The sequence below is a fragment of the Primulina tabacum genome, chromosome 10 (assembly GCF_025594145.1).
Source record: "Primulina tabacum isolate GXHZ01 chromosome 10, ASM2559414v2, whole genome shotgun sequence".
Taxonomy (NCBI): Eukaryota; Viridiplantae; Streptophyta; class Magnoliopsida; order Lamiales; family Gesneriaceae; genus Primulina; species Primulina tabacum.
The window spans coordinates 22226064-22244705 of NC_134559.1; positions in this window are offsets into that span (position 1 = coordinate 22226064).

Sequence of the window (18642 nt, forward strand, 5' to 3'; positions counted from 1 at the left end):
CCTTCCCCCTTAAATTCCCAGCAACTTCGCTGGCTTTCTTCAAAAAAAAATAAAAAAAATCGAGCCAAATTCGTCCAGGATCGTCTCTCGCATCATCTCCGCTTCGGTATTGCCGGTTGGGTAAAACTTTCATATCAAGGCACGTATATACTATTTTTCCTGCGTCGATCATGTCATAGTATATGTTGCGTTGTTTTATACGTAAAAATCCATGTATGATGTGCAAGGTTTGGGCAGAAACATGTTGGATCGATTTTGAGACGTTTTTAGATCTAAAATTTTGAAATTTACAGTTCTTTTGAAAACTGAGATTTTTTTGTCGTGATTTTGAGAAAACTTTCAACATAAAAATTGTAGAAATTTTTGATAACTTCGATTTGATATAAAATTCGAAATATTTGGATAAAAATTGAGTGAGTTATGATCATTTTCGTGGGACTGCTCAAACTGCATTTTCTGAAAAATTATGTTATTGATGTGTTCTTGAGATTTTCTTGTTGCAGGCTTTGTTGGGCATCGATGGGTGATCATTGCTGTGTTTAGGTATATCGAGAATGATATTGGGATGTATGTCGGTATTTCGTTTCTTGTACTTAGGCACTTGGTTTAGTTAGAAATCGTAGGAATTGATTTTGGTGTCAAAATTCGTGTTCATGAGTTGTATTGCGTTGTAAGTTGGACGTTGTTATTTTGAAGCATTTGTTGGACTTTGAATGAGTGTTCTAGCACTCTAGGACGGGTCTCGAGGTGTCGATTTATGGTCGGGATGATAGAGTTAGGAGGAATAAGCCTTGAATACAAGATTTCCCGTTGGTTTACTTTCACCGAGCCTACATGGATCCTTCGACGGACCCTGGCGCGGGGTCCGTGCCCTTGTTTCTTCCGAAGTGTCTTTTTACAAAGACACGGACCCCTACACGGACCTAGGCATGGGGTCCGTGTCCTCACTTCTTTTCGAGTATGCTTTTACAGTACCTACACGGACCCAGACCCGGAGGGGTGCACGGGATCCGTGTACTCCAGTCTTTGGGAAATATTTTAGGGATCGAATTGGTACTTTATGTCATGGTTTAGTACGACAATTAAACGAGGTCAAGCCCCGAGTAATCTAGAATGTCATAAGCCATTTACTTGATTCAGTGGTGAGTACGAATACCTACGTCTAAGTTATGCAATTTAAGCATTGAATTCATGTTAGTATGTGCAGCAGTGGCCCCAAGCGAGATCCAACGAATCCCTCAACGCCAAGTAAGTATGTTTGACTTGAAAAGAAAATATTTCAAGTTTTTGAGGTATGCTAAATGTCTTGTGACCAATTTATGTATAGAATTGAAAAGCGGTAAAGCATGACTAGGGACCAATCCACCCCTTTAAATCATGAACATGTTTAGATCATGATTGGAAAGTGTTAAAGCATGAACGTGGACCAATCCATCCGTTAAAGCATGAACGGGGATCTCATGTATGTGGCAATGGATTCGTCCATGTCAGCCCAGTAATGTGGTTTAGTCTGATCAGGCGATTTATGTTATGGGTCACTTGCTTTAAAACATGCCTCTACGCAAAATGATGAAGTTTATGTATGTTCATGTATGTACAAGTATGCAAGCTCGTTTCGGAAAAATTTCATGTTATGGCACGTCTATGTATGTATGTACGTATGTTCAAGTTTATTTATGCAAGTTCAAGTTCCAGTATATACGTTCAATTTTAAAAGTTTCATGTGGTTTTATTACGTATTACTCGTTACTTCCAGTTTATACGTGTTGAGTCTTTAAACTCACTAGACGTGATCGATACAGGTGAGGATGACTTGGAGGAGACTAGGGGTGGGGACCAAGGAGCTGGCTTGGACTGAGCGGGAGGCTAAACCCGAGGACCGCCATGTTTTAAGCCTTTTTGAAATGATCAAAATACTTTGATTTATGTTACGGGTTATGAGATTTTAATCAGATGCTTTTGGTGAACTTTATTTTTAGATATTTTGTTGTAAACGCTTTTGGAGACATATAGTTTATTTTAAATCGAAGTTGAGAGTTATTTTATAATCAAGAAATTTTTTTTATTTTTCCGCAAATTTTAAGTAGTAAAAAGTACGGTATGTTACAGTTGGTATTAGAGCGGTGTGCTTGTATAGGGTTATGCCTACTGTCAGTTGCGAGAAGCTCACGAAGTCACACATAAAGTCTGTCAGTTTTAATGCTTTGAGTTATGTTATGCACTAAGCATTAAGTCATGATTTCAGAATGTCCATGTTTTAAGTTCAATTTACGTGCATCTTATATTATTGATATTATGTTCATACATGTGGGGCTTACGTGTCGGGTAAATTCTGGAACAGTATGCCTCCTAGACGTTTGATTAACCGGGAAGAAAGGGATGAGGATAGAGAGGCTCGAAAGGAGGGGAGAGACGCTCCTCCTCCTCCACCGCCAGATATGCAGGCACAGATGCTTGCAGGTATGACGCAGTTCTTCGCACAGTTTGCGGGGAACCAGGCTGCGGCAAATACAAAAGCGAGGCCCAGACCAAAATCAGTATACGAGAGGATCAGGAGAATGAACCCAAAGGAGTTTTCGGGGACCACTGATCCGATGATAGTGGAGGGATGGATAAGTCCATCGAGGTAATCTTCGATTTTATGGAACTGACAGATTCAGATAGAGTCAGGTGTGCCACATTCCTTCTGGCGGGGGACGCCAGACTGTGGTGGGAAAGTGCATTAGTGTCAGTTAACTTGCAAACAATGACGTGGAATGGATTTAAGGAGGTCTTTTACTCCAAGTACTTCACTGAGGAAGTAAGCTCTCGCTTAACCACGGAGTTCATGACGTTGGGTCAGGGGGATAGCAGCATTGCAGAATTTGTGAGGAAGTTTGAGAGGGGGTGTCATCTTGTGCCCCAGATAGCTAATGATGCCCAGGGGAAGCTGAGGCATTTTATGGATGGGTTGCGGCCGATCTTGCGCCGTGATGTTCGAGTTGCTAGTCCTACGACTTATGCAATTGCCATATCTAGAGCTTTGGCGGCAGAGCAGGATCAGAGGGATATTGAGGCAGATAGGCAGGGCAAGAGGCCTTATCAGGCTCCAAACCAGCAGCAGCAGCAGCGACCTCAGTTTAAGAGGCCGTTCCAGGGGCAGCCAGGAAATAAGCCTTATTAGGGACCGCCAAAGGGCAAGGGTCCTATGCCATAGCAGAAGGCGCCATAGAGACCGGGAGAGCACTCGGTGTGCCCAAAGTGCAACCGCCAGCACCCGGGGCAGTGTTTATACGGGATTGGCAAGTGTTTCAAATGCGGGGCAAGTGACCACATGATGAAGGAGTGCCCACAGTGGAGGCAGCTGACCCAGGGCAGAGTGTTCGCCGTGCATACGCAGGAGGCGAACCCAGACACGACATTACTGACCGATAAACTTTTCTACCCAAGCTCAATATTATTTCGCCTTGCATGTTGAAATTTTATTTGTAATTATTAGGGTGCTAGTAATATTTTGGGTCACTTGGAATATTAATTTCTATGATGCTTGAGGTTAATGTAGAATTTCGGGGATATAAGTTTTGTGTTGTGTTAACGTCTCTCAGGAAATATTTTCATTAAGAAATTAGCTACTAAGGCCTTGATAGATTCTTGGGCCACTCATTCGTTCATCTCGGAGACGTTTGCTAACCACTTGGACATCAAGTCCATCGGCCTTGATGTAAACTACTCGGTGACAGTCCCATCAGGGGATGAACTGTCAGCTATCAGCGTGGTCAGAGATATTGATCTAGAACTGCAGGGCCACCTAGTATATGCCGATCTGATAGTGTTGTCAATGCCAGAATTCGATATTATTTTGGGTATGGACTGGCTGACGAAGAACAGAGTTCTGATTGATTTTCAGAAAAGGTCAGTGTTGGTCAGACCGTTGGGCATGGAGCAGTTTCTATTTGAACCAGACAGATGGAGAAGTTTCCCTCGCATGATTTCTTGCATGCAGGCGCGGAGACTCATTTCCGAGGGGTGTCAGGCTTTCTTGGCCAGTTCAACACCTGACGTACCCACTCCATCTATATCTGAGGTACCAGTAGTCAGAGATTTTCCTGATGTATTCCCAGACGATGTTACCGGCATTCCACCAGAGAGAGAGGTGGAGTTTGCTTATGCCAGGCACAGTGCCAATCTCCAAGGCACCATACCGATTAGCTCTAGCTGAGATGCTAGAACTCAAACAACAGATTCAGGAGCTTCTGGACAAAGAATTCATTCGTCCTAGTTTCTCACCATGGGGCGCACCAGTGCTCTTTGTGAGAAAGAAAGATGGGAGCATCAGACCGTGCATTGATTACCGGGAGCTGAACAAGATAACGATCAAGAATAAATACCCACTTCCAAGGATCGAGGACTTGTTTGATCAGTTGCAGGGAGCTACAATTTTCTCCAACATAGATCTTCGATCAGGGTATCATCAGCTGAAGGTGAAAGAGGCGGATGTTCATAAGACAGCCTTCAGGACCAGATATGGGCATTATGAGTTCTTGGTGATGCAATTTGGATTGACGAATGCTCCAGCAACATTCATGGACCTCATGAACCGAGTATTTTAACCTTACCTTGATCAGTTCGTCATAGTATTCATTGAGGACAGTTTTGCAGAACCTGCAGAGTCGTAAGTTATTTGCGAAGTTCAGTAAGTGTGAATTCTGGTTGGAGAAGGTAGCGTTTTTGGGTCACATAGTGTCTAGCAGTGGAATTGAGGTGGACCCAGCTAAAGTGGCAGCTGTTAAGGAATGGGTTGAGCCAAAGAATGCATCAGAGATCCGCAGCTTTCTGGGTTTAGCCGGTTACTACCGTAAGTTTATTCAGGGGTTTTCGTCGATAACAGTGCCGCTCACTTCACTGACTAAGAAGAATGCTAAATTTGAGTGGAGTGAGGAGTGCCAGAAGAGCTTCGATACTTTGAAGCAAGCTATTATTTCTGTGCCAGTGTTAACCATGCCAACATGGCAAGGAGATTTTGTGCTATACACCGATGCATCTAAGCTTGGGTTAGGCGCAGTGTTGATGCAATGTAGCTGGGTTATAGCTTTTGCCTCCAGACAGTTGAAAGTGCACGAGAAGAATTATCCGACTCATGATTTAGAATTAGCCGCCGTTGTCTTTGCATTGAAGATTTGGAGACACTACTTGTACGGCGAGAAATGCCAGATATTTACTGATCACAAGAGTCTCAAGTATTTCTTCGCGCAGAAAGAGCTGAACATTAGGCAAAGACGGTGGTGGGAGTTGGTAAAAGACTACGATTGTGAAATTAGCTACCACCCAGGGAAAGCTAATGTTGTGGCAGATGCCTTGAGCCGTAAAGTTGCAGTCGTAGCACAATTGTCAGTACAGAGATCCCTTCAGTCAGAGATTTGGATTAGAGGTTTATCGCAAGGACAGAGCTTCTAAGCTGTCTAATCTGACAGTCCAGTCTTCCTTTCTAGACCGTATCCATGCAGGTCAGCCTTCAGATGAGCAGTTGTAGAAATGGAGGCTGAAAGATGAAGCTAAAGGCAGTGTAGTCTACACAGTGGCAGATGGTTTGGTGAGATACAGAGGTAGAATGTAGGTGCCTAAGGTTGATTCAATCAAAGAGGATATTTTGACAGAGGCACATGCATCTCCGTATTCCATTCACCCAAGAGGTACCAAAATGTACAAGGATCTGCAGATTTTATATTGGTGGCCAGGTATGAAGAGAGAGATCCGTCGGTTTGTGTCTGAATGCCTCACTTGTCAGCAAGTGAAGGCAGAGCATCAGAGGCCAGCAGGGATGCTTAAGTCACTCCCTATCCCCGAGTGGAAATGGGAGAATATCACCATGGACTTCGTTGTTGGCTTGCCGAGATCAGTTAGAGGATCCAATGCCATTTGGGTCATAGTGGATCGACTCACTAAGTCAGCGCATTTCTTTCCAGTGAAGACGACTTTCTCCATGACGCAGTACGCGGAGTTTTATATCAGGGAGATAGTTCGATTGCATGGGATCCCAGTTTCCATTGTGTCCGACAAGGACCCTAGGTTTACATCGTCCTTCTGGAAGAATCTACATGCAGCCATGGGGACGAAGTTGCTTTTCAGTACAGCTTTTCACCCGACCAAAAATACCTTGTTTACGTATCATTAGAAAGTGCATTAACATAAATACAACAGTAAGAAGCGGCAGTACAAAAGTGTGTAAAGACAGATGGCCAGTCGGAGCGAGTGATTCAAATTTTGGAGGATTTATTGCGAGCCTGTATGATCGATTTCCAGGGGACATGGGAATCAAAGCTACCTCTAGTGGAGTTTACCTACAACAACAGCTTCCAATCATCTATAAGTATGGCTCCCTACGAGGCATTGTATGGAAGAAAGTGCAGATCGCCGATTTATTGGGACGAAGTCGGTGGAAGAGCATAACTTGGTCCAGAGATTGTTCAGGAGACTGTAGACATGGTGGTCAAGATTCGAGACAGGATGGAGACCGCCCAGAGTCGCCAAAATAGTTATGCTGACAAGAGGAGAAGGGATCTAGAGTTTACCGTAGGTGATAACTTTTTTGTGAAGATAGAACCTATGAAGGGTGTTGTGAGATTTGGGAAGAGAGGCAAGTTGAGTCCGAGGTTTATTGGACCGTTCGAAATTCTTGACAGAGTTGGGACACTAGCTTATCGTGTAGCCTTACCATCGAATCTGGCCGGTGTACACAATGTGTTCAATGTCTCAATGCAGAGGAAGTACCTAGCTATTCCTTTGCATGTTTTGAGCTACGAGCCGTTGCAGCTTGCTCCAGATCTGTCATATGAGGAAAGACCTGTCCAAATCCTAGACAGACAAGAGCGTAGACTTCGGGACAAAGTGACCAAGTTGGTCAAAGTCCGGTGGCTAAATCAATCAGTGGAAGAGGCCACTTGGGAGACCGAAGCTGACATGAGGACTCGCTATCCAAAATTGTTTGGTAAGATTTAATTTCGAGGACAAGATTTATGTAAGTGGGGGAGGAACTGTAAGGTCCAAATTTAAGACGACGTAATCCAACTGCATGCAAATCTATGAATTTTGAAAATAAGTATTCACTTGATTTAATTGCTTAATTATTTGTGTGACATCCATGATTTTTATATTAAATATGATTTAATTGTCATTTTGCATAAAACTGTATTTTTAAAGAATATTCACGTTGCGATCGAGGAACAGAGACCTAGGGCTGAAAAACGTAAAATGTTTTTATTAAATGATTATTTTTAATTATTTAAAATATGGTTGATGATTTTTCATATTTTTGAAAATAAGGGGTTTTTAGGTGATTTTATACGCCGGGACGTAAATTTTATCGGTGTTGGTTTTTCAACAAAAATACGAACTTTTTGGCAACCCGGCTATTTAATTCACAAACTATTTTTACCAAAACTATTTTAATATTCTAATTAAATCCTAATCAAGACTAATGGGCCTAAATTTTTGGCTTAATAGGCCTAAAGCCTTGTTGGTATTTAATTAGTATATATAATATATTAAGTCTCCTAAAACCCTACAAACTACACGCCTACAATTCTGAAATTTCACACCATATGCACGACACCACACAACACCATATTTTGAAGAAATTTCGGTGGTAGCTTAAGTAAAAGGTTCAAAGCCAAGGTCTTGTCGCCGTTCTTCGATGTCAACGGTTGTTCGTGTGTATAAAACGCAAAGGCACGCTTTCCTTCAAAACCATCATCACATCATAATATTTTTTCATGCACGAAAAGTTTTCAAAACAAGCGACACTTTATGTATTTTCGTTTTTGCATGTATCATGAAATTTTCAAGTGGGATGTTTGATCCAAATTGTGTTGTTTATGTGCTTAAAGGGGCTGCCATGTCTAGGAAGTGTTATGGTATGGTTTTACATGAATTATATACTCCTAAAACGCCACCTAAACACACCACACATGATTCCAGAAACAAGATGTAAGCAACCTGCTGTCATGGGAAGCAAGGGATTTGGATTGGGTTCAAAGGGCTTGGCTGGGTCGTGGCTTCTGTCCAGGGCTTAGCCAGGGTCTGTGAGGGGTCAAGGAGGAGTCATAGCCGAGCCAAGTGGGCTGGGAGGATTCCTTGTTGACAAGGACTCCTACCCGAGAGTGATCACAAACCAGCGCAGGGTTGCGCAGGCTTGCAGGGGTCATGTAGTTCGCCCTGGGGGCTTGGGGCTGGGGGCTGGGCTGGGGTGATGCCGTGGGGTCCTAGGTAAGTACACAAGAGGCTGGTTCAGGGGCTAGGTTGGTTGGCTAAGTCCTAAGAAAGCTAGAAGAGTCCTTGCACCATGGGGTTTCTCGGCCATGATTGAGGGCTGGGGTTGGGGCTTTGTTCTTCTGTTTGGGGTGGTTTACGTAGGATCCTTGGGTCCAATAGGGTACTCTAACATGTTGGTCAGGGTCTGGTTCGTTATGGCTCGGGGGTGACTCGATAAAATCAAGAGATGGCTCGGGGTCAAAGTTTATGTGTCATATTGGGGTTTCCTAAACTTAAAAACTTGAAAAACGGCTCACGGGGGTAGAGTCGTGGTTCTTGGGGACTAAAATAATATAAAAAGACTAAATTTAGAATTTTGGAATTTTATATTAAGGTTTGGGATTTTTCGGAATTAAAACGCCTTCAAAAACGTCCAATTACGAATTTATTTAAAAGCCTAGTTTTTAAGCTAAATAAAATTATGAGAATTTTAATTTAGGCTTAAATAATTATTTGGGACATGTTAGAGTCAATAAAATCAAGAAAACGTCAAAAACGTAAAATGTCACGTCCAGGGGTGAACGGTCTTTTTACACTGTAAAATTAGTAAACGTCATGGCAGTGCCCTATTTGCTATTTTATATGCTAATATGATTATGTAAAATGTTTATGAACTTTTACAAATGAAATATGATTTATAAATGTCATGGATTATCAAGGGTTAAATTGGACATTTAAAAGATATGTTGCATGCTTGGTTTCAAAATAAAAATGATATTATGCATGTTTTTATTAAGTGATGATAACGTGTTGAAGGACGTGAAGGGATTGTGACTACTACATGTTGGAAATATCGTGAGGGTTATGGTCCCAGTGGGAGCCCGACGATCGTGTTTCCTTAGATACGGATACAAATACGAATATGAATACGAATATAATAATATGTAGGCCAGGGCCCAGTTGACCGGTGAGAGTGTTGCTGGTGTCCCCCGCCGTCCAGTACTGTGGTTTTCTTTAGATGGATCCATCGCCCAATACGATCAAGAATACGAGTCACAATCACGATTCAACAAACACGAACATGAACATGGACACGAATATGGATATGAATATGAATATGTTTATGTGATATGTTTATGTTTTTGAAAATGTTTACGTTAAAGTTTATGCATCATTAAGAAAATGATATTTTAAGTACAAGTATTTTTCACTGTTATATGTTAACTGTATTACCTATTGATTGTTATCAAAGATGGGACGTGTTGAGTCTTAGACTCACTAGGTGTTTATGATGCAGGTGATATAAATAACTATGATATTGGAGGTCTTGACGAGTGACTTGCTGGACTGTCGTTGCACATAACCCGAGGACCAGCGCTTCTATTTCCGCTTTTAAGTTTATGATTTTAAGTTAAAGATTTTTACGACATTTTATTTTATGCTTTTTGAGAGATTTTGAGAGGTTTAGTATGAGATATACTTTTCAACATTTATTGCTTTTTAGGTTTGGTAAAACGACTTACGATTTCATGGTTGACTATTCCCCTTGGATTTTCAAGTACTAGTTGGATGTTTTATTTTAAAAATGGTGACAAGATATTTTAAAGTATTTATATATATGTATATTTTTAATTATGAAGATTAAGGAGAAAAAAAATTTTCTAGTACTTTTTAAGAAAACGAATAGGCAGACGTTTCAGTTGGTATCAGAGCAAAGGTCCTGTAAAGGGTTATGCCACCATCAGCGCCGAGAAGTTCAGTCGTCAAGCCTCAATTTGTAAGTTTTACATGCTTTATATGATTTAATATGTTGTTACCTGCATGATGACATGAATAATATGTTTACATTACATGATTACTAGCTTTTTGAATATTTATGTTGTACATGTTTAAATGTTTAAAATCCTAAAAGAGTTAGTATATGTCACATGATTAGAGAACTTAGATTTAAATGCATGTCGGTTACGTTAGAATTTAGAAAACGTTTAGATAAAATGCCTCCTAGACGTGCCCTTGTTAATGAGAACCAAGCAGAGAACAATGTGAATCATCAAGGAAATGGACCTCCACCACCACTTCCAGGAGATGCTGCTACTCGTGCTTTAGAGGGGATGGCTCATCTCTTCGAGCAACAGATACAACAGAAACGGTTACAGCAGCAGCAGTTACTGCAGATGCAGCAGCAGCAGATGCAGCAGACACCTAGGCCACAGCATGATATATATGATCAGTTCCGGAGGCTAGGACCGAAGGAATTTTCAGGCACTACCAACCCTTTTACTGCTGAGAGTTGGATCCGCTCACTTGAGGTACACTTTCGGTACCTGGATATGGGGGATGCGGATCGTGTGAGGTGTACTATTTACCTATTCAGGTATGACGCTTCTTTATGGTGGGAAGGAGCCGAGCATGGTGTTGACCTTGCTACACTCACTTGGGCTCAATTCAAGACAAAATTCTATGAGAAATATTTTACTGCTGATGTCAGAAATCGACTAAAGAGGAAATTTATGACTCTCCGTCAGGGAGACGCTACTGTTGCTGAATTCGTGAAGAAGTTTGATAGGGGTTGTCACTTTGTACATATTATTGCCGGGGACGCGGAAGAAAAACTTAGACACTTTATGGATGGCCTGCGACCTACTATACGGAATAATGTTACGATGATGCGTCCTTTAGATTATGACATTGCAGTTACCTATGCATATCAGGCTGAGCAAGCTTTGAAGGACATTGACTTTGAGTTACAGCGTAAGAGGCAACAACACCAGAATAATAACTAGCCCAACAAAAAGCCATATAGGGGTCCTCCTAGACCTCAAGGGCCTCCAAAGCCTCAAGGTCAAGTCAAGAAGCAAGGGCAGCAGAAACCACCACCTGCAGCACCAAAACCTGCAGAATCACAGCCATGCAAGAAGTGCAATCGACTACACTATGGGCTATGTGTTTGGGGTACTTCTAAGTGCTTCATATGCAAAGAAGAAGGTCACAAAGCAGCAGACTGCCCAAATAAGAATGCACCTACTGTGGGACGAGCATATGTTATGAATGCCGAGGATGCGGAAGAGGAGGCAGACACTACGTTCATCACGGGTAACCTAGTCATTTAACATTTTTATATTGCTTTCATTTGCATGAAATGTTAAATGGGTTATTAGAATTGAATTGGGGACAAGATCTAACATAGTGGAATTTAGGTTGCATGTTCTACCTTAGTTGGACTTAAGTTATGATCTTAGAAACCATAGGAAATGATGTTAATTTTTTGCCATATTTTATGGATGATTTGATTCCAAATAAATATTTGAGGGCTAAAAGGGAATTTCGAAAATTTAAGGGACCGAAATGCAATAATTCGAAAGATAAAGGACCTAAGAGTAAAATTTTGAGTCCTTAAGGGTCGAAGAGGTAATTCTTGAAACATAAGGGTCTGAACCAAAACTTTCGAATTAATATAAGGGTTAAATTGCAAAGATTCAAAAAAATAGGGACTAGAATACAATTTCGAAAATTTGGAGGACTAAAATGTAATTTTTCTAGAAATGCTTAAGTTCAACACGCAATCTACATCTAACTTTGGGAAATTAATGATAGTAAATCCTTAAGTTTCAACACAAAAAGATTTAAAGACGTTTTCGCCGCAGAAAGGATTATCATTCGAGGAGTAGCTACCTATGCATTGCTAGATTCAGGGGCTACACATTCTTTCATATCTGAGACATTTATTAAAAGACTGAATGTTATTTCTCAAGATATGAGTTTGGGTTTCAAAATTACTATTCCTTCCGGTGATCAAATGCTCACGTCAAAGATTGTCAAGAATCTGGAGCTTTGTTTATACAAGGATGTGGTTCGGGCAGATCTTATTGTGCTTTCTATGCCCGAATTTGATATCATACATGGGATGGATTGGCTATCAGCAAATGGAGCTTCTATTGATTTTCGTCAGCGATCAGTATCTATTAGACCACCTAATGGTAAATCTTTTGTCTTCGAGGCGGCAAGGAACAAGCAAATGCCGCACATCATCTCTTGTCTATGTGCGAGGAAACTTATTAGGCGGGGATGCCATTCTTATCTAGCATGTGTCTCTACCCCACATGTTCCTATCAGTCAGAAATTGGAGGATGTTGATATTGTTAGAAATTTTCCTAGCGCCTTTCCCAAGGACGTTTCTGGCATTCTGCCCGATCATGAAGTGGAATTCTCTATTGATTTGATGCCGGGCACAGTTCCTATATCTAAAGCGCCTTATCGTCTAGCACCTGCTGAAATGAAAGAATTAAAAGATCAAATTCAAGAATTGCTAGACAAGGGTTTTATTCGCCCTAGTTTTTCTCCATGGGGTGCACCGGTATTGTTTGTGAAAAAGAAAGATGGTAGCATGCGTCTTTGCATTGATTATCGAGAGCTTAATAGGGTCACTATCAAGAATAAATATCTACTGCCAAGAATTGAAGATTTATTTGACCAGTTACAAGGAGCATCGATATTTTCCAAGATTGATCTGCGATCTGGATACAATCAGTTGAAAGTTAAAGAGGCGGATGTGCACAAGACAGCATTTCATACGAGATATGGGCACTATGAGTTTATGATCATGTCATTCGGGTTGACCAATGCGCCAGCGATCTTCATGGATCTCATGAATCGCGTATTTCAGCCGTATCTAGGTCAGTTCATTATAGTCTTAATTGATGACATAATGATCTATTCCAAGAGCAGAGAGGAGCATAGTCGCCATTTGAGGACAGCACTGCAAGTTCTACAAGATAGGAAGCTTTTTGCGAAATTCAGCAAGTGTGAGTTTTGGCTTGATAGAGTGGCATTCTTAGGCCACATCATTTCTAGTAGTGGAGTGGAGGTCGATCCAAGTAAAGTTGAGGCAGTGAAAGAGTGGCCAGTACCGAAGAGTGTTACCGAGATTCGCAGTTTCTTGGGACTAGCTGGCTATTATCGCAAATTCATCAAGGGATTCTCATCTATTGTAGTGCCTTTGACATCTTTGACTAAGAAGAATGCGAAGTTTATTTGGGGATCCGCGTGTCAAGTCAGTTTTGATAAGCTGAAGCAAGCCTTGATTACAGCGCCAGTATTGTCTATGCTATCGGGACAAGGGAGTATGTTCTTTATACCGACGCTTCTAAGCTTGGTTTGGGCGCAGTTCTGATGCAAAATGACCGAGTTATCGCCTATGCGTCGAGTCAGCTGAAAATTCACGAGAAGAACTACCCTACTCATGATCTTGAGCTTGCAGCAGTAGTTTTTGCTTTGAAAATATGGAGACATTACCTTTATGGGGAGAAGTGCAAATTATTCACCGACCATAAAAGTTTGAAATAATTATTCACCCAAAAGGAGTTGAATATGAGACAGGGAAGATGGCTTGAGTTAGTGAAGAACTATGATTGTGACATTAGCTACCACCCGGGAAAAGCTAATGTAGTGGCAGACGCGTTGAGCAGAAAGGCAGCAGTTATTACTCAATTATCACTCCAAAAAGCGTTGCAGTCCGAGATACAGCGGTTTGAACTTACAGGTATGCTAGGGGCGAGGTCCCAAGTCTTGCCACATTATCAGTCAAGTCGACTTTGAGAGATAGAATTCGAGATGGACAATCCACTGATGAGCAGTTGCAAAAGCGAAGAGCTAGAGATGAAGCAAAGGGCCGAAAATTATATTCAGTGGCGGATGGTTTAGTTCGTTATCGAGATCGTCTATGGGTTCCTAGTGACGATTTTTTGAGAGATCTTATTATGAAGGAAGCCCATGACACACCTTACTCCATCCATCCAGGAAGTACGAAGATGTAAAAAGATTTGCAGTTGTTGTATTGGTGGCCAGGAATGAAGAGGGACTTTTTGAGATTCGTATCCGAGTGTTTGACTTGTCAGTAAGTCAAAGCAGAGCATCAAAGACCCGCAGGCAAAATGAAGCCACTCCCTATTCCCGAGTGGAAATGGAAAAATGTCACCATGGACTTTGTTGTGGGATTGTCAAAGACTGTTAAGGGATTGAATGCCATTTGGGTGATAGTGGATTGTCTTACGAAATCAGCGCATTTTCTACCTATTAAGACGACATTCACCATGATTCAGTATGCAGAATTATATATCCGGGAGATAGTTCGTCTGTATGGGATTCCAGTGTCTATTGTTTCTGACAGAGACCCGATATTCACGTCATCTTTTTGGAAAAGTCTGCATGCAGCAATGGGGACCAAGTTATTATTCAGTACAGCATTCCATCCTCAAACCGATGGTCAGTCGGAAAGAGTTATACAGATTTTGGAAGATCTACTGCGAGCATGCGTTATTGATTTCCAAGGCAGTTGGGAACCAAAATTACCTCTAGTAGAGTTCATCTACAATAATAGCTATCAATCATCAATCGGGATGGCTCCTTTTGCGGCACTTTATGGAAGAAAATGTAGATCTCCTATTCATTGGGACGAGGTGGGGAAAAGAAGAGATATTGGTCCGAATGTGATTGAAGAGACTGCCGAGCTTGTAGTCAAAATTCGTGAAAGAATGAAGACTGCACAAAGCCGACAAAAGAGTTGTGCCGATAAAAGACAAAGGGACTTGGAGTTTACAGTGGGCGACCATGTATTTGTGAAAATAGCACCTACAAAGGGTGTTATGCTAGTTGGCAAGAAGGGCAAGCTAAGTCCAAGATTTATTGGTTCATTCGAGATTTTGGAGAGGATTGGGACGCTAGCTTATAGAGTGGCATTGCCACCAGCGCTTTCAGAAGTTCACAATGTGTTCCATATTTCAATGCTACGGAAGTACTTATCAAATGCGTCACATGTGCTTAATTATGAACCACTTCAACTGTGGGGACCCGGACGCTAATCATGCTCTTAATCATCATTTGGGACAATTTAATCAATTATAATAAACAGGGTCTAAATTTTTTTTATACAATATGAAATGCGGAACGTAATGGAATACATTCTAATATAATGCCAGTATTAAAGTACAAGTCTTGTACTATATACAATCATTCAAACTAAGGTTTAACGACTATAAATCAAGTGTTTAAACCCTATCTCTAATCAAAGTCCGTAGTCTCCACTCTAATCACGATCTCTCTTCATCTCCTCGACCCTGAACCTGTCCCACCTGTTGTCATGCACACATACAAACACGACAACAGCCGGATAACTCCGGTAATATATATATCCCAGTATAAACAATGTAAACATGCAGTCATATGAAAAGCATATATAAAAGCATGAAACACATATCAATAACATGTATCAAATCTGAAAAACATGTATCATGCAATCTCTGAATCACACTCTGTGACTCCTAGACTCTGACTCGACTCATCCTAATCTAGGGATCCTGATCTGAATAAGAACGCAACGTTCTCCCATCTACTTTACCCCAGCTAGATGGTGGTACGTTCTTAGTCCCAGACTTTGGCCGTCTATATTGAAGATATGTAGTAGGAGTCGGTCTTCTCCTCAGTCTATTGATATATATCCAAAAGTCCAGTGACTTGGCGGTTCTGCCAAAGACTAGGCGGGTCTGCCCAACTCTGACTCATGCTTTGCTATAATCAATAGAATAAGCATATCAATATCAAGCATTGCAAATATCAAATGCAATAATCATTCAGTATGTGATTTTGGGAAACTCAAGTCGAATCTAACTCGAGTTGTGCAATCCCGAATCAATATTTATTTATACCTTTCTTTATATCAATCTGACTCTGTCGAAGTCTCGGATTCAATGCCTGTCAATACTCAATCTGGCAATGACAATAACGAGAAATACAATATCAATACCTTCCTCAACCAATACTGGATATAATCAGAACTCAATCAAATTCTGTTTCAACAGCATAACTGTACAATCTCAATATACCCCGCAGTACAAATCGATACATATCAATCCCTGCAACTTATGGTCAATAACGATATACATCTGATATCATATCTCAACCCAATTCAACTCTGAAATTCATACAATTCTATAATCAGTCTGTTTTTCAATCTGTCTTCGGTTCTACGATGTCTAACATGTCAAGAACATCATATATGAACCACATCCGATTCTGACAATATTATAATTCCAAGACATATCAAAACGTAACAAAACTTACGTCCAGTTGTAGCCTGCGTCGATAGGAACACAGTACTGAAGTCGGATTCAAAATCAGACGGGCGGATCGAAATCTAACGGCGTAAGAATTCTTCAATTCTTTCTCGTGCTTCCCTTTCTTCGTTTCTTCCTTTTTCTTTATGAGGAATGAATTTTGATATGTTTACATATATCCTGCATGTTTTTAAGCTAGGTGGCTCATTTTCTTTGCGCAGAACGTCTCGCGCATATGCGCGACCCTCCTCGGCGCATATGCGCGAGACAATATGTCTCGGCGTGTAATGCCCTAGATTGTATATGGATAAAATGAAAAGATGAAGTGTTGCTTGAAGAAGGGACCGCACCCACGCCTAGAGAAGCACTGCACCCGCGGTGCATGGACAGAAAGTTAACCATTTTTACAGTAGGGTCACCGCACCCGCGGTCCAAGAATGAGTGCACCCGCGGTTGATGGACTGAGAGTTGGAAAGTATTTACAGAAATGACACCGCACCCACGGTCCAAACGTAACCGCACCCGCGTTGATGACACCGCACCCGCGGCCTTATATGTAGCACACCCGCGGTCGACGTTTATGCAAAGTTGGATGGACCGCTGAAGCTTGAGCGCACCCGCGGTTCCTGAACTACCGCACCCGCGGTCATGCGTGTTACTTGAAAAATATGACACTTGCCCCTCAACATGCAAGATATATATATATTATGTGTCTTCATTTCCTCTCCTGGACAGCTGAGAATCGAGAGGGAGAAGGGATCTAGGAGAAGGAAAGTTCTTTCACTTTTGAAGCTAGTTTGTACAAGAATTTTACATCCAAACGTTAATCCGATTTCGGTTCTGAACTCCTCTCATCAAAGGCTTTAAGGGGATGTAAGTTTCATTCATTTCCTGCATGATTTGAAATATTGATGTTGGGGAAATTGTGAATTACACTAGATTATGTGTTCATGTGAAGTTAGTGACTATATATTCGTAAACGGGTCGATTATCCGATATCATATGCAATTGTTATGATTTTCCAGCATATTTAGAGTTAAATATGCAGATTTTGAGTACTATTATGTGCTTATAATGATGATTATGAGTTGAGACTTATGAATTGGTGATATATGTTGAGAGGTGGATTGACCGGTATCGAGAGATTACGTCGTTATGCCATCAAATTGTACCGAGATCAAGTATTGAATTGGATATGTGTTGATTGAGATTAGAGATTGATAGAATATGTATCAACATTTCCATTTCAGATTTGATAGTGACAGATTCATCATCGAGACTTCGACATCGACAGACATTGTGCGACGAAAGGTATAATTCATGTTTTGTTTGGGGAAGACACAACTCAATTGAGATTTAATTTGAGTTTCCCAACCAAATCACATACTAGAATTGTTGTTTATCTTTTGATATGAATTCGATTTGTTTATAGATTTATATTCAAATCTCTTGATATGATGCTGTCTTGTTTATAGATTTATATTCAAGCCTTTGAGATAGGAGAGTCTTTGGCAGACTTGCCAAACTAGATGTTCGGTGGTATCGACGCTTCGGATCAGATTCACTCCGATTGTAGACATTCGAACAGACTTGACCGAAGTCTAGGAATAAGATATACAGTTACCCCGATTGGGAGGGTAGGTGACAGACAGTGACGTCTTATTCACACCGGGATCCCTAGAGTAGAGTCGATTCGAGTCAGGACATGATTTGATTTGAGTTGCATGTTTAGATAGATCGGTTTCATAGACTATGGAGCCATTGTTATTGCTTTCACGCATGATTTATGATTTCGTATCAGCATGTATACATGTTTTATACTGGGATTTGTTCTTACCGGAGTTTCCGTTTGTTATTATGTCTGTATGTGTGCTTATATAACAACAGGTGGGGCAGGATCAGGGTCACGACAGAGATGAGAGATGGACATAGCGTGGTGATCACGGGCGCAGAAGATCACTAGTGATATTGTACTAGATTTGTACTACTCGTAGTTTATGGTTTGTATTAAACCCTAGTGATGTGTTGGTAGTAAGACAGGACATGTATATTATATGTGTTGTAATTAAATAAAGAAAGATATTATGTTTAGTGTTTACATTTGAATTAATGTTAAAAAACGAAAATTTGACCCACATTTTGAATAAAGATCCAGTTAATCCCAAAAAGAATTGAGTTAGAGCCCGGGTCCCCACAACAGGTGGTATCAGAGCAGTAGGTTCTGTAGAGTGAGATAGAATAGAATGAGCGGGGTAGATCGAGTCTTCTTCCTTGCTTTTGATGTGCTAGCATGATTTAATGCTTTCCC